The sequence below is a fragment of the Callithrix jacchus genome, chromosome 8, assembly GCF_049354715.1.
Source record: "Callithrix jacchus isolate 240 chromosome 8, calJac240_pri, whole genome shotgun sequence".
NCBI classification, from domain to species: Eukaryota; Metazoa; Chordata; class Mammalia; order Primates; family Cebidae; genus Callithrix; species Callithrix jacchus.
Genome location: NC_133509.1, coordinates 97,057,435 through 97,079,711, shown reverse-complemented (window position 1 = coordinate 97,079,711; position 22,277 = coordinate 97,057,435). Strand labels below are relative to the sequence as shown.

Sequence of the window (22,277 nt, the reverse complement as noted above, 5' to 3'; positions counted from 1 at the left end):
ACTTTGCACATGACACATACTTTAAGGTTGACCACACAATTGCACATAAAATAATCCTCACCAAATTAAAACAAAATCATACCAACCACAACCTTGGACCCCAGTGCAATAAATAGAATTCAATACTTAGAAAATTGCTAAAAATCATTCAATTACATGAAAACTAAACAATATGCTTCTGAGTGACTTTTGAGTAAATAATGAAATTAAGGCAGAAATCAAGATGTTCTTTGAAGCAAATGAGAAAAAGGATGCAACATACTATGCTATCTCTGGGACACAGCTAAAGCAATATTATGAGAGACGTTTGTAGCACTAAACACCCATATCAAGAAGCTAGAAAGATTTCAAATTAACAGCCTAACATCACAACTAGGAACTCCAGAAACAAGAGCAAACCAACTCCAAGGCTAGCAGAAGGCAAGAAATAACCAAAATCTGAGCTGAACTGCAGAAGACTGAGCTGTGAAAAATCATACAGAAGATCAGGGAATCCAGGTATTGGCTTTTTTGAAATAATTCATAAGATACATAGACTACTAACAAGACTGATAAAGAACAAAATCCAAAACATAATCAGAAATGACAAAGGCAACGTTACCATTGACTTCATATGGAAACAAAAGAATCTTCAGACTACTATGAATACCTCTTTGCACATGAGCTAGAAAACCTAGACAAAATGAATGAATTCCTGGAAACATACAACCTCCCAAGATTAAACCAGGAAGAAATTGAATCCATAGACAGACCAATAATATGACCAAAAATTGAATCAGTACTAAGAAGCTTACCAACCAGAAACCCAGAACCAGATGGATTCACAGTTGACTTGCACCAGATACATAAACAAGAGCTGATACTATTTCTACTGAAATGACTTCAAAAAATTAAGGAGGGACTCCTCTCTAAATTATTCTATAAGGTCAGCATCATCCTGATACCAAAACCTGGCAGAGTCTCTCTCAGAAACACACACACACAGACAGACAGACCCAAAGAAAACTTCAGGCCAATATCCTTGATGAACATGGATATAAAAATCCTCAACAAAATACTTGCAAAACAAATCCAGCAGCACATCAAAGAGTTAATCCACCGTGATCAAGTAGACTTTATCCCTAGGATGGAAGGTTGATTCAATATACCCAAATTAATAAATGTGATTCATCACATAAACAGAACTAAAAACAAAAGCCACACGATTATCTCAATGATGCAGAAAAGGCTTTTGAAAAAATTGTACCTCTCTTCATGTTAAAAATGTTCAATAAACAAAATACTGAAGAAACACATTTCTTTTTTTTTTTTCTTTTTTTTTTAATTTTTTATTTGATTATAGGTTTTGGGGTACGTGAGCAGAGCATGCGAGACAGTTGCGTAGGTACACACATGGCAGTGTGCTTTGCTTTTCTTCTCCCCTTCACCCACATTTGGCATTTCTCCCCAGGCTATCCCTCCCCACCTCCTCCTCCCACTGGCCCTCCCCTTTTCCCCCCAATAGACCCCAGTGTTTAGTACTCCCCTTTCTGTGTCCACGTGTTCTCATTTTTCATCACCCACCTATGAGTGAGAATATGCGGTGTTTCATTTTCTGTTCTTGTGTCAGTTTGCTGAGGATGATGTTCTCCAGATTCATCCATGTCCCTACAAATGACACGAACTCATCATTTCTGATTGCTGCATAATATTCCATGGTGTATATGTGCCACATTTTTCCAATCCAGTCTATTATCAATGGGCATTTGGGTTGATTCCAGGTCTTTGCTATTGTAAACAGTGCTGCAATGAACATTCGTGTACATGTGTCCTTATAGTAGAACGATTTATAGTCTTTTGGATATATACCCAGTAATGGGATTGCTGGGTCAAATGGAATTTCTATTTCTAAGGCCTTGAGGAATCGCCACACTGTCTTCCACAATGGTTGAACTAATTTACACTCCCACCAACAGTGTAAAAGTGTTCCTTTTTCTCCACATCCTCTCCAGCATCTGTTGTCTCCAGATTTTTTAATGATCGCCATTCTAACTGGCGTGAGATGGTATCTCAATGTGGTTTTGATTTGCATCTCTCTGATGACCAGTGACGATGAGCATTTTTTCATATGATTGTTGGCCTCATATATGTCTTCTTTCGTAAAGTGTCTGTTCATATCCTTTGCCCACTTTTGAATGGGCTTGTTTGTTTTTTTCCTGTAAATCTGTTTGAGTTCTTTGTAAGTTCTGGATATCAGCCCTTTGTCAGATGGGTAGACTGCGAAAATTTTTTCCCATTCTGTTGGTTGCCGATCCACTCTAGTGACTGTTTCTTTTGCCGTGCAGAAACTGTGGAGTTTCATTAGGTCCCATTTGTCTATTTTGGCTTTTGTTGCCAATGCTTTTGGTGTTTTGTTCATAAAGTCCTTGCCTACTCCTATGTCCTGGATAGTTTTGCCTAGATTTCCTTCTAGGGTTTTTATGGTGCCAGGTCTTATGTTTAAGTCTTTAATCCATCTGGAGTTAATTTTAGTGTAAGGTGTCAGGAAGGGGTCCAGTTTCTGCTTTCTGCACATGGCTAGCCAGTTTTCCCAACACCATTTGTTAAACATGGAATCCTTGCCCCATTGCTTGTTTTTGTCAGGTTTATCAAAGATTGTATAGTTGTATGTATGTTGTGTTGCCTCCGGTGCCTCTGTTTTGTTCCATTGGTCTATATCTCTGTTTTGGTACCAGTACCATGCTGTTTTGATTACTGTAGCCTTGTAGTATAGTTTGAAATCCGGTAGTGTGATGCCCCCCGCTGTGTTCTTTTTGCTTAGAATTGACTTGGCTATGCGGGCTCTCTTTTGGTTCCATATGAAGTTCATGGTGGTTTTTTCCAGTTCTGTGAAGAAAGTCAATGGTAGTTTGATGGGGATAGTGTTGATTCTGTAAATTACTTTGGGCAGTATAGCCATTTTCACGATATTAATTCTTCCTAACCATGAACATGGAATGTTTCTCCATCTGTTTGTGTCCTCTCTGATTTCGTTGAGCAGTGGTTTGTAGTTCTCCTTGAAGAGGTCCCTTATGTTCCTTGTGAGTTGTATTCCAAGGTATTTTATTCTTTTTGTAGCAATTGCGAATGGCAGTTCGCTCTTGATTTGGCTTTCTTTAAGTCTGTTATTGGTGTAGACGAATGCTTGTGATTTTTGCACATTGATTTTATATCCTGAGACTTTGCTGAAGTTGCTTATCAGTTTCAGGAGTTTTTGGGCTGAGGCAATGGGGTCTTCTAGGTATACTATCATGTCGTCTGCAAATAGAGACAATTTGGCTTCCACCTTTCCTATTTGAATACCCTTTATTTCTTTTTCTTGCCTGATTGCTCTGGCTAGAACTTCCAGTACTATATTGAATAGGAGTGGTGAGAGAGGGCATCCTTGTCTAGTGCCAGATTTTAAAGGGAATGCTTCCAGTTTTTGCCCATTCAGTATGATATTGGCTGTTGGTTTGTCATAAATAGCTTTTATTACTTTGAGATACGTTCCATCGATACCGAGTTTATTGAGGGTTTTTAGCATAAAGGGCTGTTGAATTTTGTCAAATGCCTTCTCTGCGTCAATTGAGATAATCATGTGGTTTTTGTTTTTGGTTCTGTTTATGTGGTGAATTACGTTGATAGACTTGCGTATGTTGAACCAGCCTTGCATCCCCGGGATGAATCCTACTTGATCATGATGAATAAGTTTTTTGATTTGCTGTTGCAATCGGCTTGCCAATATTTTATTGAAGATTTTTGCATCTATGTTCATCATGGATATTGGCCTGAAGTTTTCTTTTCTCGTTGGGTCTCTGCCGGGTTTTGGTATCAGGATGATGTTGGTCTCATAAAATGATTTGGGAAGGATTCCCTCTTTTTGGATTGTTTGAAATAGTTTTAGAAGGAATGGTACCAGCTCCTCCTTGTGTGTCTGGTAGAATTCGGCTGTGAACCCGTCTGGACCTGGGCTTTTTTTGTGTGGTAGGCTCTTAATTGCTGCCTCGACTTCAGACCTTGTTATTGGTCTATTCATAGTTTCAGTTTCCTCCTGGTTTAGGCTTGGGAGGACACAGGAGTCCAGGAATTTATCCATTTCTTCCAGGTTTACTAGTTTATGCACATAGAGTTGTTTGTAATATTCTCTGATGATGGTTTGAATTTCTGTGGAATCTGTGGTGATTTCCCCTTTATCATTTTTTATTGCATCTATTTGGTTGTTCTCTCTTTTCTTTTTAATCAATCTGGCTAGTGGTCTGTCTATTTTGTTGATCTTTTCAAAAAACCAGCTCTTGGATTTATTGATTTTTTGAAGGGTTTTTCGTGTCTCAATCTCCTTCAGCTCAGCTCTGATCTTAGTTATTTCTTGTCTTCTGCTGGGTTTTGAGTTTTTTTGATCTTGCTCCTCTAGCTCTTTCAATTTTGATGATAGGGTGTCAATTTTGGATCTCTCCATTCTCCTCATATGGGCACTTATTGCTATATACTTTCCTCTAGAGACTGCTTTAAATGTGTCCCAGAGGTTCTGGCACGTTGTGTCTTCGTTCTCATTGGTTTCGAAGAACTTCTTTATTTCTTCCTTCATTTCATTGTTTACCCAGTCAACATTCAAGAGCCAGTTGTTCAGTTTCCATGAAGCTGTGCGGTTCTGGGTCGGTTTCTGAATTCTGAGTTCTAACTTGATTGCACTATGGTCTGAGAGGCTGTTTGTTATGATTTCAGTTGTTTTGCATTTGTTGAGCAGTGCTTTACTTCCAATTATGTGGTCAATTTTAGAGTAGGTGTGATGTGGTGCTGAGAAGAATGTGTATTCTGTGGATTTGGGGTGGAGAGTTCTGTAAATGTCCACCAGGTTTGCTTGCTCCAGGTCTGAGTTCAAGCCCTGGATATCCTTGTTGATTTTCTGTCTGGTTGATCTGTCTAGTATTGACAGTGGAGTTTTAAAGTCTCCCACTATTATTGTGTTGGAGTCTAAGTCCTTTTGTAAGTCATTAAGAACTTGCCTTATGTATCTGGGTGCTCCTGTGTTGGGTCCATATATGTTTAGGATCATTAGCTCTTCTTGTTGTATCGATCCTTTTACCATTATGTAATGGCCTTCTTTGTCTCTTTTGATCTTTGTTGCTTTAAAGTCTATTTTATCAGAGATGAGAATTGCAACTCCTGCTTTTTTTTGCTTTCCATTAGCTTGGTAAATCTTCCTCCATCCCTTTATTTTGAGCCTTTGTGTATCCTTGCATGTGAGATGGGTTTCCTGGATACAGCACACTGATGGGTTTTGGATTTTTATCCAATTTGCCAGTCTGTGTCTTTTGATTGGTGCATTTAGTCCATTTACATTTAGGGTTAATATTGTTATGTGTGAATTTGATACTGCCATTTTGATGCTAAGTGGCTGTTTTGCCTGTTAGTTGTTGTAGATTCTTCATTATGTTGAAGCTCTTTAGCATTCCGTGTGATTTTGAAATGGCTGGTACTGATTGATCCTTTCTATGTGTAGTGCCTCTTTTAGGAGCTCTTGTAAAGCAGGCCTGGTGGTGACAAAATCTCTGAGTACTTGCTTGTTCACAAAGGACTTTATTCTTCCTTCACTTCTGAAGCTCAGTTTGGCTGGATATGAAATTCTGGGTTGAAAGTTCTTTTCTTTAAGAATGTTGAATATTGGCCCCCACTCTCTTCTGGCTTGTAGTGTTTCTGCCGAGAGATCTGCTGTGAGTCTGATGGGCTTCCCTTTGTGGGTGACCCGACCTTTCTCTCTGGCTGCCCTTAGTATTCTCTCCTTTATTTCAACCCTGTTGAATCTGACGATTATGTGCCTTGGGGTTGCTCTTCTTGCGGAATATCTTTGTGGTGTTCTCTGTATTTCCTGCAATTGAGTGTTGGCTTGTCTTGCTAGGTGGGGGAAATTTTCCTGGATGATGTCCTGAAGAGTATTTTCCAGCTTGGATTCATTCTCTTCGTCCCCTTCTGGTACACCTATCAAACGTAGGTTAGGTCTTTTCACATAGTCCCACATTTCTTAGAGACTTTGTTCATTCCTTTTTGCGCTTTTTTCTCTGATCTTGGTTTCTCATTTTATTTCATTGAGTTGGTCTTCAACTTCAGATATTCTTTCTTCTGCTTGGTCAATTCGGCTATTGAAACTTGTGTTTGCTTCGCGAAGTTCTCGTATTGTGTTTTTCAGCTCCTTTAATTCATTCATATTCCTCTCTAAGGTATCCATTCTTGTTATCATTTCCTCGAATCTTTTTTCAAATCTTTTTTCAAGGTTCTTAGTTTCTTTGCATTGATTTAATACATGATCTTTTAGCTCACAAAAGTTTCTCATTATCCATCTTCTGAAGTCTAATTCCGTCATTTCGTCACAGTCATTCTCCGTCCAGCTTTGCTCCCTTGCTGGTGAGGAGTTTTGGTCCTTTCTAGGAGGCGAGGTGTTCTGGTTTTGGGTGTTTTCCTCCTTTTTGCGCTGGTTTCTTCCCATCTTTGTGGATTTGTCCGCTGGTCGTCTGCGTAGTTTCTGACTTTTCGTTTGGGTCTCTGAGTGGACACCCAGAATGTTGATGATGAAGTATTTCTGTTGCTTGGTTTTCCTTCTACCAGTCTAGCCCCTTCGCTGTATGACTGCTGAGGTCCACTCCAGACCCTGCTTGTCTGGGGTGCACCTCTAGTAGCTGTGGCACAGCGAGGGATGCTACCAGTTTCTTTTTCTGCTCTCTTTGTCCCAGGATGATGCCTGCCTAATGTCAGTCTTTTGGATATAGAGGGGTCAGGGAGCTGCTTGAGGGGACAGTTTGTACTTTATAGGGGTTTAATTGCTGAGCTGTGCACTCTGTTGTTCATTCAGGGCTGTTATGCTGCTATGTTTGATTCTGCTGCAACAGAGCTCATTAAAAAACCCTTTTTTTTTTCTCAAATGCTCTGTGTTGAGGGGTTTGGGCTTTATTTTTGGATGTCCGATCAGGTGTCCTGCCCAGCTAGAAGGCAGACTAGCCACTGTTTGGCTGCCGAGGCTCCGCCCTGCTGTTGTGTGATTCGTGCTGTTCCTGCCGGCTCTGCTGTGGTCTCCGCCACGCCCTGCGGCGGAGTCTCTTCGTTGTAGCGTGTTGCCTCAGCAACAGCAGGCTGCGTCAGCAGTGGCGTGTATCTCAGTAGGGACGGGTTGCCTCGGCAACGGCTGGCTGCATCAGCAGTGGGCGTGTATCTCAGTTGGGGCGGGTTGCCTCGGTAGTGGTGGACTCCCCTCCCCCACAGAGCGTCTCGGACCGTCTGCTTGGGATAGTTTGAAATCGCGGTTTCGTTTGTCCCACTGGGTATCCCAATCCCTGCAATCCCCTGGGCTGGCCTATTGTCCAAGTCTCGTTCAGTCTCAAGTCCAGCCCTCTCAAGTCTCAGGTTGCCGGTTCAACAGGGCACCTGGACAAGCGCGCCCTGCAGGGATTGCTGGGTAGGGCCGGCCACCGCCTCCCTGGCTGCCGGCTTCGCCAGGCAGACCTACTGCCTGGTGTCCCGTGTCTTTTTTATACTTGGGAGTTTCCCCGTTCTGTGGGCAACAAAGATCAGTCTGGAAATCCGCTCTGACTCACCGTTTGCAGATTCAACGAGAAGAGCTCCAATCCTGGGTTGTTCTCACAGCGCCATCTTGAGTCCTCCCCAGAAACACATTTCAAAATAGTAAGAGTCATCTTGACAAACCCACAGCCAACACCACACTGAATGGCAAAAGCTGAAAACAGTCCTCTTGGAAACTGGAACAAGGTGATGATGCACTCTCTCATCACTCCTATTCAACATAGCTCTAGAAGTTCTGGTCAGTGAAAACAGGCAAGGAAAAGAAATAAAAGGCATCCAAACCGGAAGAAAGGAAGTCAAACTAACCCTGTTTACAGTTTATATGATTCTGTATCTATGAATATTCATAGCCCCTGCCTAAAAACTCCTTGAACTCACTCCAGAAAAGTTTAACGATAAAAAAGTCAATGTACAAAACTTAGTAGCAGTCCTATACCTCAACAACATGCAAGCTGATGGTCAACTCAAGAGTGCAATCCTATTCACAATAGCCACAAAAAGAATAAAATACCTAGGAATACAGTTAACTAGGGAGGTGAAAGATCTCTACTATGCCAAGTACAAAACACTGCTCAAAGAAATTAGAGATGATACAGACAACTGGAAAAACATTCCGTGCTCACGGACAGAAACAATACTGTCAAAACGGCCATACTGATCAAACCAATTTACATATTCAATGTTACTCCATCCAAAATACAAATGACATTCTTCACAGAATTAGAAAAAACTATTTTAAAATCCATATGGATCCAAAAAGAAACCCAAACAGCCAAGGCAGTTCTAAGCAAAAAGAACAAAGCTGGACACATCACATTATTCAACTTCAAACTATAATCTAAGGCTACTGTAACCAAACAACATGGATCTGGTTCAAAAACAGACACATAGACCACTGGAACAGAACAGAGAGCCCAGAAATAATTTCACACACGTACATTCATCTGATCTTCAATAAAGTTGACAAAACCAAGCAATGAGGAATGATTTCCTACTCAATAAAGGTATTGGGATAACTGCTTGGCCATACACAGAAGATTGACACTGAACTCCTTCCTTACACCATATATAAAAATCAATGCAAATTAGATTAAAGACTTAACTGTGACCTAAAACTATAAAAACCCTGGATGATAACCTAGGAAATACCATTCTGGACATAAGGCTTGTCAAATATTTCATGATGAAGATGCAAAAAGCAACTACAACAAAAGCAGAAAGTGACAAACAGAACCTGATTAAAGAACTTCTGCATGGCAAAATAAGCTACCAACAGAGACAACAACCAACCTGCAGAATGGAGGAAAACATTTGCAAACTACGCATCTGACAAAGGTCTGATATTCAGAACCTATAGAGAACTGAAATTCACAAGCAAAAAAAAACCTTTAAAAAATGGGTGAGGGCCGGGCGCGGTGGCTCAAGCCTGTAATCCCAGCACTTTGGGAGGCCAAGGCGGGTGGATCACGAGGTCAACAGATCGAGACCATCCTGGTCAACATGGTGAAACCCCGTCTGTACTAAAAATTACAAAAAATTAGCTGGGCATGGTGGCACGTGCCTGTAATCCCAGCTACTCAGGAGGCTGAGGCAGGAGAATTGTCTGAACCCAGGAGGTGGAGGTTGCGGTGAGCTGAGATCGCGCCATTGCACTCCAGCCTGGGTAACAAGAGCGAAACTCCGTCTCAAAAAAATAAATAAATAAATAAATGGGTGAAAGTCAGGCGCGGTGGCTCATGGTTGTAATCCCAGCACTTTGCAAGGCCAAGGCAGGTGGATCATGAGGTCAGGAGATCGAGACCATCTTTGCCAACATGGTGAAACCCCATCTCTACTAAAAATACAAAAATTAGCTGGGTGTGGTGGCAAGCACCTGTAGTCTCATGTACTCAAGAGGCTGAGGTAGGAGAATCGCTTGAACCTGGGATGCGGAGGTTGCAGAGAGCCGAGATTGCACCCACTGCACTTCAGCCTGGCAACAGAGCAAGACTCTGTCTCAAAAAAAAGAAAAGAAAAGAAAGAAAGTGGGTGAAGTACATGAACAAACACTTTTCAAAAGAAGACACACATGTGGCCAAAAAACACGAAAAAATGTTCAACATCACTAATCATTAGAGAAATGCAAATTAAAACCACAATGAGATACCATCTCAAACCAGTCAGAATGGCTATTTTTTAAAGGTAAATATATGTGTGTGTGTGTGTGTGTGTGTGTGTGTGTGTCAAAGGCTATGGAGAAAAGGGAACACTTATAAATTGCTGGTGGGAGTGTAAATTAATTTAGCCATTGTGGAAAGCAGTTTGGCTCTTACTCAATTAACTCTAAGCAGAATTACCATTCAATCCAGCAATCTCGTTACTGGGTGTATACTCAAATATAAATTGCTCTACCATGAAGACACAGGCATGTGTATTTTATCATAGCACTATTCACAATAGCAAAGACATGAAATCACCTAAACGCCCATCAACAGTAGATTTGATATAGAGAATATAATACATATGCCGTATGGAACACTATGCAGCCACAAAAAAGAATGAGATCATGTCCTTTGCAGCAACATATATCTGGAGGTCATTATTCTGAGCAAACTAATGCAGAAACAGAAAACCAAACACCACATGTTCCCGTAAGTGGGACCTAAATATTGAGTACATATAGACACAAAGCAGGGAAAAAGAGACACCAGGTCCTACATGAAGATAAAGGAAGAAAAGAGAGTGAGGTTCAAAAAACTACCTATTGGGTATTACACTTATTACCTGGGTGATAAACTAATCTGTACACCAAATCCCCATGACATGCAATTTACCTATATAACAAACCTGCACTTGTAACTCTGAACCTTAAATAAAAATAAATAAATAGCAAAGAGGTTGCTTACAACATATAAATGCTTATTCCCTGATTTTGAAAAGGAATTTTGTTGTACCCTCACTTTGATAATATCTGGGTCTCTCAAAATGGCCATTTGGTAGCCTCAGATAATTTCAAATGAATATTAGCTAAATCTCTTCATGAAACTACCCATCATAATCCAAACAAATTAGTTATTGTCTTAAATCAACATTTCTGGGGAAATATTAAAAAGACAGGTAAGATTATTTGTTGTGTTATGTGTCACCTGTTAACAACGTAACACTGGAGAAAGTGCCAAATTGGAGTAGAAATCAAAGTCCTAAGCGTCCTTTGAATGCCTTTAGGTGGATCATATCCAGCTTCCATCCTCAGGAACAGGTTCTAGGTATTATTGTAGCTTTCCTTCTTGCCCAAGACCTATAGCCCTCACAGTCACTAAAAATCTAACTGATTTCGTGTTTCCAACCTGGGGTATACCAAATTTTATATCAAGTGACTGAGGCTTATACTTTGCAAGTATCATCATAAAAGGATTCTGTATGCAAAAACTACACTACCCTTATTAACCACAATCTAATGCAAAGTTTGAAAGACATAATGGCATCCTTAAAATTTGCCAAACTCCCAAAAATCCTTAAGCACCCTTACTAAAGTTACTCCCGCTATCCCTAATGACCCTCAGAGACACACAGTTACCCACCACATACTGGTAACTGGAAGGCCCATGTGTTATGATCACCTCTTATTCATCCCATTGGTGAAGGAAGGAGTTCTCACCCTAAAAAGTATGTGATGGCTGAACACTTAATACCCAACACTGGAAAGATGAGAATTGTAGCACTTTATCAGTCACTTATACTCATAGCTTGAGAGAATGAAGATGCCACCAGAGCCACGCAGGGGCTGAACTGTGCTTGGGAATAGTCCCACAGCAGGGACTGTGGGAAGCAGGCTTTGTAGTGACAAGAGCATTAAGTGACCATCGGTTCTTACAGGAGGCTATGACTGGCTTGCTTGAAAAATTTCACAGGCTGGCAAGGAGTGAAACTCATGAAGCTGAGAACTGGGGAGTGGAGAGCTGCAGTTTGATCAGCTAATAAGAAAATTAGCCAAGTGGGGGATCCTTTCCCACTACATGGAGAGCATTCCTGGCAAGAGCAGGGGAATACAGACCTAGGCTTTTAGGGCCCTGTGAGGCTCAAAAATATGAAGGCACCACTTGAAATTTTAGGTCTCGCAATACACTGTATGTTTAGGGAGTTCATTCTGTTGTTGGACTCCTTCCTTCTGCACAGAGACATGGCAAAGAATTGCAAGAGACACATGTACTATACCTATCACCAACAGATTAAGGCTGCCTTCTCACATCCTCTTAAACAGCGTCTATGTGCTCTTCAACCTGGAGATTACATCTACTTGAAAAACAAATCAGAGAAAAATTCCTCTTGAACTCTGTTGGAAGTAATGTTAGCACTGTTAACAACAGTACAGTAGTGAAACTCAAGTCATGTTTCACAACTAAGTGACAATCCAGAACTCTATAGAATTAGAACATAAATCCAATAGAGAGCCTCAAATCCAGGTTTCTCAATGATCTTCTAGAAGCATCTGATATTTTAAATTAGATGACCTTTGAAACAAGTAGAGGACCTTGTATAGTGGACAGCTTCTGCCCAAGACATCAGATTCAGATTCCTATTTGATTTTTCATCTCCTTGGTTATAATAATTCTTATTATTTTATGAATCTCTGGTTGTTGTATACCCGTAATAACCCTCTTTCTCTTTCTGAATTGTAATGGCTAGGTCAGAACACACTCATTCTAATGTCTAATGCCACTCTCAAATTATTCCAAAGAGTAGCCACTGCCAATTTACCAAATGCTGGATATACCTTTCATCAGCAGACCCCAATTATAAAACCCTCTGGATAATTCTGTTTTCATCAAATGAAGCCAAAAGGAACTACAGCTGAATAATGCTATCATTATGTAATTATTCTTATAAAAAGCAGAATAAATTACACCTATATGGACAAATCACTTTTTAAAAAAAATCAACATATTATTTCACTAGTACTCCTCTTTCCTAGAAAAAGAACCAATTATTACAATCTATTGATCATATCAGAAGTAATTCTCAAAAATTTTTTTAGAGCAATGAACAAATTACTTGTCACCAGAAAGAGACTAATACAGATTTAAATGTACAACCTAGCTAACATAAAGCCTAAGTTCTGACCTCATGTCATTAACGACTAATTATTTTCTTGGTTCTTCCTGGAGCCATCGGATACTACCCATATTCAGGATGCCTGTTTTTGTTCGTGTCAGACTAACACTTTATGCACTTCAAGAAAACTATTCCAAGATTTGTCGTTACACAGAAGCCTTTCTGTAAATTACCAAAGCTGGAAATTCTAACTCAGACACAAGTTTCAAAACAGTGTCATCCTTGATTATTCAGGCACTTAACCGGGGGGAATTACTAACTCATCGTTTATGCAAATGACCATAGCAGTATTCCCAAAGGTAGAAATCATAAAAATAGAAAAAAAAAAAAAAACAGTGTAAGAAACTCATCGCTAACTCTGTCATAAGTTACTAATGATACTACTTCCCTAAGTGGAATACAGATCAGTCTCAATTTCTTGGGCTAAGTACTGATGTACGGTCACAGTGCTTAAGATTTTCTTTGGTGAGTGATGATGACACCTGTCCCATTGCAAATACTTCTTGCTGTATCTGCAATGAAACAGACAAGGTAGGGAAAGCTACTTGGCTAAGGTTAAACTTCATGGCCTACAATATTTGCTCTTTTGGTCTGAGTTAGACGTTCAGAGTTCCTCGTTCTAAAATCTCAGAAAAACTATTGTTTTTATTTTCATCATAGTGATCATGATGCTGGTTTGGTACATTCTATTCAGAGTTTTAAATGCTTCTGTGCAGCTGTTCCCTGATTAAATGATCACCATGGTGATGTAACAACAAAAAAAATCAACATCTAGAATTCAAATGACTAGGGAGAAAGCTGAACAACTCTTAAGTGGGAAGATACTGATTTTCAGCATTTCCTGTATTGGTCAGTCTCTTAGAAATGAGATAATGACGCAGAGGGAGGACTTCAAGACTGGGGAGACAACGTATGACAATAGAAGTCTATTCACAACCTCCTTAGCAACCAATCTGAAAAGTTAAAGTACCACCTCTGCTGCAATGGGCCCAGAACAGTGCAAAATGATTTAAACATAGACAAAATGTTCATGAACATAAACAAAAAATTCTTAACAACTTAAAACACGCTTATCCTTACTTAATCCATCCCTCAGCTATTCCATTTTTCATATCCGTGAAAAACATGTACACAAATGCCAAAGACTCTGTATGCTAGTGTTAGTTGCAGCATTTTTATAACATAAAAAAATGAAAGTGCCGTAAATATTTGCCAACTGGGAAACACCACCATATAAGCATGCCGTATTTACTAGAGCAGGAAAATATTTGTAATAGTTCTATATTTAGTAAGTTATGTACCTAAAACATACTATTCAGTGTAAAAAGTAAGTTACAGGGTAACATAAAATGTCACAAAACCACAGAAAAAAATTAAAACACCCAAAACAAAGTTTTATATTTTCTAGGAAAATATAAATAGAGGTCATGTATTACTTGTATAATTTTAAAAGTCAACAAATATGGTATGCTGATGGCAAAAAGACAAGAGGTGGGAAGAAGGAGGGTTGAAAAAAAAATCAATGATTAAACACATCCCTGACTAAGTGAAGATTGAAGAAATAAAGCAATACAGAAATATATATGTATACCATGTTAAGTTACAATGTAAAACATCCATAGAACTAGAAATAATAATAAACATATATAGGAAGGAAGAACTGAAAATGTAAGTGATCTGTGAAAGAAAAAGCAAAATAAAATCCCACACATGCATATAAACCCAAAACTAACAATTAAAAGCAGTCCTCCTAGAGAGCAAGACTGAGATTCCACGAGGACAGAGGACTGTGGTTTTTCATTATAGGTACTTGTGTTACTTCCTTTGATTTCTTTCATCTGTGTATAAATATATTACTATTATTTCAAATTTTAAAACTTTATAAAAGGCTCAACTCCACACATTTTGTACACAAACCTCAATTACACTGAGTTTAGTGATATGACAGAAGTTATGACTTAATACTTATTTGAACACTGAGACATCATCTTTTGGGAAGACATGTGAACAAGATGATGGAGTTGGAAGCTCTGGACCCTCCACTCCACAAAAAACCCGAATTCACCAACAATATATGGAATAGTTCCCTTTGTGAGAAAGAGGAAATTAATTAAAAGGTTCCTGCAACTTGGTCAAATGTAAAACCACTCACTTAAGCCGAAGGAGATTCAAAACAGTCCACCTATCAGATACCCTGCCCCAGTGCAGCACCGTATAATCAAGAAGAGATATCCTACCTTCTAGATTCATCCAGGGGCTGAAAGTAGTTAGTTTGTAATGTCCAGTGCTTCATCTTTTCCAAGAGGGCTCCCCATAGGACTGGCCTTTCTCTTGCCAGTATTGAAACTCTGATGGGTCCAGCACTGTCCAGCTGTGTGGAAGAGAACAGAAGCAGCAGATTGAGCTGGTAAATGCCATCAATCCTCCCTGCTGTTTAGCACAAAGAAAACAGATGAAAATCCCAGCTCTCGGCTCTCCCCTAGAGAGAGTAAGACCTAATTTGCGTCACCAATACCCCACCTTCTCCAGGAATGCCCAAAGAACTAGCACTTGTCTTGCCAGTTTTGGAGCTCTTACAGGTCTGACATATTCTAGCCACACAGAGGAGAATGGCAGCATGGGCTGATAGAAACCATGGGTTCTTCTTGCCCTTGGCAGACAACAGAGGAAGCAGGAAAAATCTACAACTGTCTGCTTTTCCCTGGGTGGAAAAAGAATAGGTAGAGGCTCCTAAAAATCTCTGGCTGAGCTAATTGAGGAGGCTCTTCTCTGTACAGGTCTGTGAAGACTCAGTGAGATGCCTGTTTTGTCTAATGCCCAGACACTAACACAGAGAGTCAAGGAAAATAAAGAATCAGTCAAAGATGTTCCAAACACAGGAATAAGATAAATCTTATAGGGCAAGTCACTGGAAATAATTCAGTTAGAAGAGAAAAAATAAAAAGAATACAAAAGAGTAAAGAAAGCCTAAGAAAATTGTAGTGCACCAATTAAACCAATACATGCATTAGGTGAATCCCAGTGGAGAAGACAAAGGTTAAAAAAACCTATTTAAATAAATAATGGCTGAAAACTACACAAATTAGGAAAGAAAACAGAATTCAGATCCAAATAGCCCAAAGGACACCAAGTAAGAAAAACTAAAAAATGTACAGTAAAGCACATTAAATCAAATGGTCAAAAGTCAAAGACAGAATCTTAAAATGTTAAAAGAAAAAAGAAAAAGAAAAACCCTGTCAACCAAAAACACTATGTAGATGGACAAACTGTCATTCAGTCAAAATAAAAAAAGAGGGAGATACAAAGACTTTTCCTGGCAAACAAAAGCTGAGGGAGTTTATCACCACTAGACTTGCCTTACAAGCAATGCTAATGGAAGTTCTTCAAGTTAACATGAAAATAACAAGATGATAGCATAGCAATTATGAAATTCATTGGTAAAGGTAAATATGGGGCCAGGAGCGGTGGCTCACGCCTGTAATCCCAGCACTTTGGGAGGCCGAGGCAGGTGAATCACAAGGTCAAGAGATTGAGAGCATCCTGGTCAACATGGTGAAACCCCATCTCTACTAAAAATACAAAAAATTAGCTGGGCATGGTGGCACGTGCCTGTAATCCCAGCTACTCAGGAGGCTGAGGCAGGAGAATTGCCTGAACCCAGGAGGCAGAGGTTGCAGTGAGCCAAGATCGCGCCATTGAACTCCAGCCTGGGTAACAAGAGTGAAACTCTGTCTAAAAATAAATAAATAAATAAAAAGTAAATATATAGAAATACACAAAGAAGTACTGTGTTATGGTAGTGGTGGTAGGTAAATCACTCTCAATTTTTGTATAAATTTAAAAGACAAAAGTATTAGAAATATAACTAAAATATATTAAAAGAAACATGAATAAATACAGATTATTATAAACAAAATGTGTGCCAGAAAAGTTGAACTGCAGAGTTTTGGATGCAATTAAAGTAAAGTTGTTATCAGCTTAAAATAAACTGTTACAAGATATTTTATGTAAAGATAACCACAAATAAAAAGTACATATAGAACTTACACAAAAGAGAAAAGAAAGGAAACAAAGCATATCATTACAAAAAAAACCAAGAAACACTGATAGGCAGCAGAAAAAGAAAATAATACCAAAACAACTACAAGACTAACTGAACAAAACCTAACTGAATGGCAATAATAAATAGTTTCCTATCAGTAAATGCTTTAAATGTAAATGGATTAAATTCCTCAATGAACAGACATAGCATGATTTTTTTAAAAAAGAAAAGCAAGACTAAATTATGTGTTTTGTATGACAAACCCATTTTAGATTTAAGGATACACAAAGTGAAAAGATAACAAAAAAATCTATTTTATGCAAATGTTAACCAAAAGAAAGCAGGAGTGGCTACATATATATAAAACAAAATTTAGTTTAAATGACTGTTGCAGGATACAGACAGAAGGATATTTTATAATGATAAAAGAGTAAATGCACTAGGAGGACAGAACAATATATATGTAGCCAACACCAGAGAATCTATTAAAGGAAACGTTGACAGATATGAAAAGAGAAGTAGAGAGTGATGCAATAATAGTAAAAGACTTCAATACTCTACTTTCAATAATAGAGCATCCAGACAGGAGATCAGTAAGGAAACAGAAGATTTTAACAACACTATACACTAAGTGGTCTGAACATATGATACAGAGCATTCCACCCAACAGCAGCAGAAAACATATGTGTCTCAACTGCACATGGATCCTTCTCCATGAAAGATCACATGTCACAAAACAAGTCTTAACAAATTTAAGAGGGTTGAAATCATATTTTTATAGCTATGATGGAATAAAATTAGAAGTAGTTACCCCAAAAGGAAAACTGAAAAATCCTCAAATAAGTAGAAATTAAACAATACATCCTTGAACAATTATGGGGTCAAAGAAGAAATCAAAATGGAAATTAGAGAAAACTAACCCAAAGAAAATAAAAACAAAACATCAAACTTATGGGATGCAGCAAAAACATTATTAAAAGTTTATTGAGATAAATGCCTGCATTAAAAATGAAGAAAATTTTACAAAAATCAACTCAAGCCAGATCAAAGACCTAAATCTAAGACTTGAAACCATAAAAATTCTAGAAGATAACATCAGAAAACCTCTTCTAGATATTGAGTTAGGCAAAGAGTTCATGACCAAGAACCCAAAAGTGAATGCAACAAAAACAAAGATAAGTAGATGGGACCTAATTAAACTAAAAAGCTTCTAGGCAGCAAAAGAAATAATCAGCAGAGTAAACAGCCAATCCATAGAAAGGGAGAAAATATTCCCAACTATGCATCCCATAAAGGCCTGATAGCCAGAATCTACAAGGAATGCAAACAAGTCAGCAAGTAAAACAAAAACAAAAACTAATAATCCCTTCAAAAAGGGTGCAAAGGACATTAAAAATCAGTTCTCAAAAGAAGATATAAGAATGGCCAACAAACATAAAAAATGTTCAATATCGCTAATAGAGAAATGAAAACCACAATGCAATATGACCTTACTCCTGCAAGAATGGTTGTAATTTAAAAATCAAGAAATAATAGATGTTGGCATCAATGTGGTGGAAAGGGAACACTTTTACATGCCAGTGGTAATGTAAACAAGTACAATCACTGTGGAAAAACAGTATGGAAGTTCCTTGAAGAACTAAAAGTAGAATTACCATTTGATCCAGCAGTCCTACTACTGAGTGGAAAAAAAAGACTTCTTTAATATAATGACTTTTCTTCCTCTACCCAGAGGGGAAAAAGACATTATATTCAAAAAGACATTTTCACATGCATGTTTATAGCAGCACAATTCACAATTGCAAAAATATGGAATCAGCTTAAATGTCTGTTGACCCATGAGTTGATAAAGAAAATGTGGTACTTACCATGGAATACTATGCAGCAGTAAAAATGAACAAAATAATGATATTTGCTGCTACCTAAATGGAGTTGGAAACCATCATTCTAAGTGAAGTAACTCAGGAATGGAAAACCATACGTTGTATATTCTCACAAGTAGGAGCTAAGCTATGAGGAATCAACAGCATAAGAATGATGTAAGGGACTTTGGAGATTCAGGGGAAGTGGGGTGAGGAATAAAAAAAAAACTACACACTGGGTACAGTATACGCTGCTTGGGTGATGGGTACACCATAATCTCGTAAACCACCAATGAAGAACTTACCGATGTAATCAAAAACCATCTGTTACCCAAAAACTATTGAAATAAATAAACAAAATTTTCAATTAAACAAACTAACCTTACACGAAAAGAAACCAGAAAAACAACTAAGCTCACATTTAATAGAAGAAAGGAAATAAATATTAATGCAGATATATACAAAACACTAAAAGGAAGAACAGAATCACTGAAACTAAAAATTGATTTATAATATATTTATAATATATATATATATATATATAAAATTGCACTTTAGGGTCTGAGGTACATGAGCAGAACATGTAGGATTGTTGCACAGGTAACTACATGGCAATGTGGTTTGCTGCCTCCATCCCCCATCACCTATAACTGGCATTTCTTCCCATGTTACTCCTCCCCAACCTCCCTACCCCCACTGTCCCTCTCCTATTCCCCGCCAACAGACTCCAGTGTGTGATGCTCTCCTCTCTGTGTCCACATGTTCTCACTGTTCAACACCCGCCTATGAGTGAGAACATGCTGTGTTTGATTTTCTCTTCTTGTGTCAGTTTGCTGAGAATGATGCAGACTCATTCTCCATCCAGCCTTGCTCCCTTGCTGGTCAGGAGTTGTGATCCCTTGGAGGAGGAGAGGCATTCTGGTTTTGGGTGTTTTCATCCTTTTTGTGCTGGTTTCTTCCCATCTTTGTGTATTTATCTACCTGTGGTCTTTGTAGTTGGTGACTTTCGGATGGGGTCTCTGAATGGACATACTTTTTGTTGAAGATGAAGTTATTTCTTTCAGTTTTTTTATTTTCCTTCTATCAGTCAGGCCCCTCTGCTGTAGGACTGCTAGAGGTACACTCCAGACCTTGCTTGCCTGGGAATCGCCTGTGGTGGCTGCAGAACAGTAAGGGTTTCTGCCAGTTTCTTCTTCTGTTATCTTAGTCCCAGAAGGATACCCACCAGATGTCAGCCTGAGCTCTCCTTTATGAGGTATCACTTTGGATATACAGGGGTCGGGGAGCTGTTTAAGGAGACTGTCTGATCCTTATAGGAGCTCAAGTGCTAAGCTGTGAGCTCCGTTGTTCCATTCAGAGCTGCTGGGCAGGTACATTTAAGTCTGCAGCAGCAGAACTTATAATCACCTTTTTCCCCAGGTACTCTGTCCTGGGAAGGTGGGGCTTTATTTATAAGTTCCTGACATGCTGCTGCCTTTTTTCAGAGATGGCCTGCCCAGCTAGGAGGTAGCCCAGTCACAGTCTGCCAGCAGAGGCATTGCTGTGCTGCTGTGGGCTCTGTCCAGCTGCTGTGTGAACTTCCTTGAGGTTTTATTTATAGAGGTATAGTTGAAACTGCCTCAGTAATGGCTGTCTGCCTCAGTAATGGTGAACTGTCTCTGTAATGGTGGACTGCCTCAGCAATGGTGGACTGTCTCTGTAATGGTGGACTGCCTCAGCAATGGTGGGTTGCCTCAGTAATGGCAGACTGCCTTGGTCATGTTGGACTGCCTCAGTAATGGCGGATTGCCTCAGTAGTGGTGGACTGCTACCAAGATCACAGATGCCTTCCCCATACAGAGCTGGACCATCCCAGGTCCAGCTGCACTTGCTATGAAACTCTCAATCCAGAGCATTTCAGATTGCTAGTCTTTGTGGGGGGACCTGCCAAGCCAGATCACCTGGCTCCCTGTTTCAGCCCCCTTGTTTTCAGTTGAATGGGCGGCTCTATCTCTCAGGTGTTCCAGGTGCCAGGTGAAAAAGCCATCCAGATTTGTATTAGTTTCTGTGAGAAGACCCACTGCACCAGCTGAAACAGCCATGCTGGAAACTCATGGCACTTTTCAGCCTAGGAATCTCCTGGTCTGTGGGCAGTAATAACTCATTTGGAAATGTGGTGATCACTCACCCTCTCCGTTGCTCTTGCTGTGAGAACAATGAGAGGTGTTCCTGTTCCATCTTGGATCTACCCTCTAATATTGTTTTTCTTTTTAAGGTAAGTGAAGTGGACAAAACTTTGCTAGGCTAGGAAAAAAGAGGACTCAAATAAAATTTAAAAATAAATAAGACATTACTCCACAGAAATGAAAAGGATCAAAATGGAATCCATGAACAATTATACTTCAAAAAATGGGATAACCTAAAAGAAATGAATAAGTTTCTAGAAACACACAACATATCAAGACTAAGTAATAAAGAAATAGTTGGAACAGACCTATTACTAATTATGAATATTTGATTGTAATCAAATACCACCCAACCAAGAAAAGCCAGGACCTAATGGCTTCACTACTAAATTCTATCAAACCTTTAAAGAAGAATTAATGCCAATTCTTCTTAAACTCTTCCAAAAAATTAAAGAGAATCCACTTCCAATTTTTTATGTGATCAGAATTATTCTGATATCAAAACCAGACAAAAACACCACAAGAAAAGAAAACTACAGGCCAATATCCTTGATAAGCAGATTCAAAAAATGTAAACAAAATACTAGCAAACTGAATTCAATAGCATGAAAATGACCATACAGTATGGCACAGTGAGACTTATCCCTGGAATGCAACAATATATGAAACTTCATTAATGTTATATATCACATTAACAGAATTAAGGATAAAAGAATCATATGAGTATCTCAAAAGATGCAGAAAAGGAATTGACAAAACTTAGCAACTTTTCACCATGAAAACAAGAAAATTATCTCAACATAGTAAAAGTTATCTATAAAAATATCAGGGCTAACACCAAACTCAATGGTAAAAAACTAAAAGCTTTTCCTCCAAGATTAGGAACAAGGCAAGGATGTCCACTTTTATTATCACTTCTATTCAAGATAGCATTGGAAGTTCTAGCAAGAAAAAGAAAAAGAAATAAAAGGCATGCAAATTAGAAAGGAGATAAAATTGTCTCTGTCTAAAGACAGCATGATCTTCTATGTAGAAAACCCTAAAGACTACATTAAAAAAAATAAGACAAACAATTGAAGAAGTGAAAGACTTGTATACTGCAAACTGCAAAACGCTGATGAAAGAAAATAAACAAGTCACAAATACTAAGACATTCTGTGCTCATGGATTGAAACTCTTAATATTGTTAAAATGTATATAGTACCTAAAGTAACATGTATTGATCCAAAGAAACCCTATCAAAATTCTAATGGTATATTTTACAGAAATAGAAAAAACATGTACAAAATTCATATGAAACAACAAAACACTGAATTAACCAAGCATTCTTGAGAAGGAACAAAGCTGAAAGCATCTTACTGTCCAACTTCAAAATATATTACAAAGTTATAGTAATCAAAACATATGGTACTGGCATAAAGGCAAATGTAGATATGTATGCATTTATGTGTACACATGTATATGCCTATATATATGTGTGTGTGCATATGTGTAGGTGTATGTATCTCAATGAAACAGAATAGAGAGCCCAGAAATAAATCAATACAT

The 22,277-nt window shown here is 38.7% G+C and overlaps 1 long non-coding RNA gene across 2 annotated transcripts in view; it reads right to left on the bottom strand.

The window, feature by feature from the left end:
• Positions 1-22,277, bottom strand: part of LOC128928821 (uncharacterized) — a 276,849-nt gene that overhangs the window by 193,722 nt on the left and 60,850 nt on the right. For both annotated transcript variants that reach the window (XR_013521727.1, XR_013521726.1), the window contains exon 2: positions 14,898-15,031. This is a non-coding gene — a long non-coding RNA (uncharacterized LOC128928821). The remainder of the gene's footprint in view (positions 1-14,897; positions 15,032-22,277) is intronic.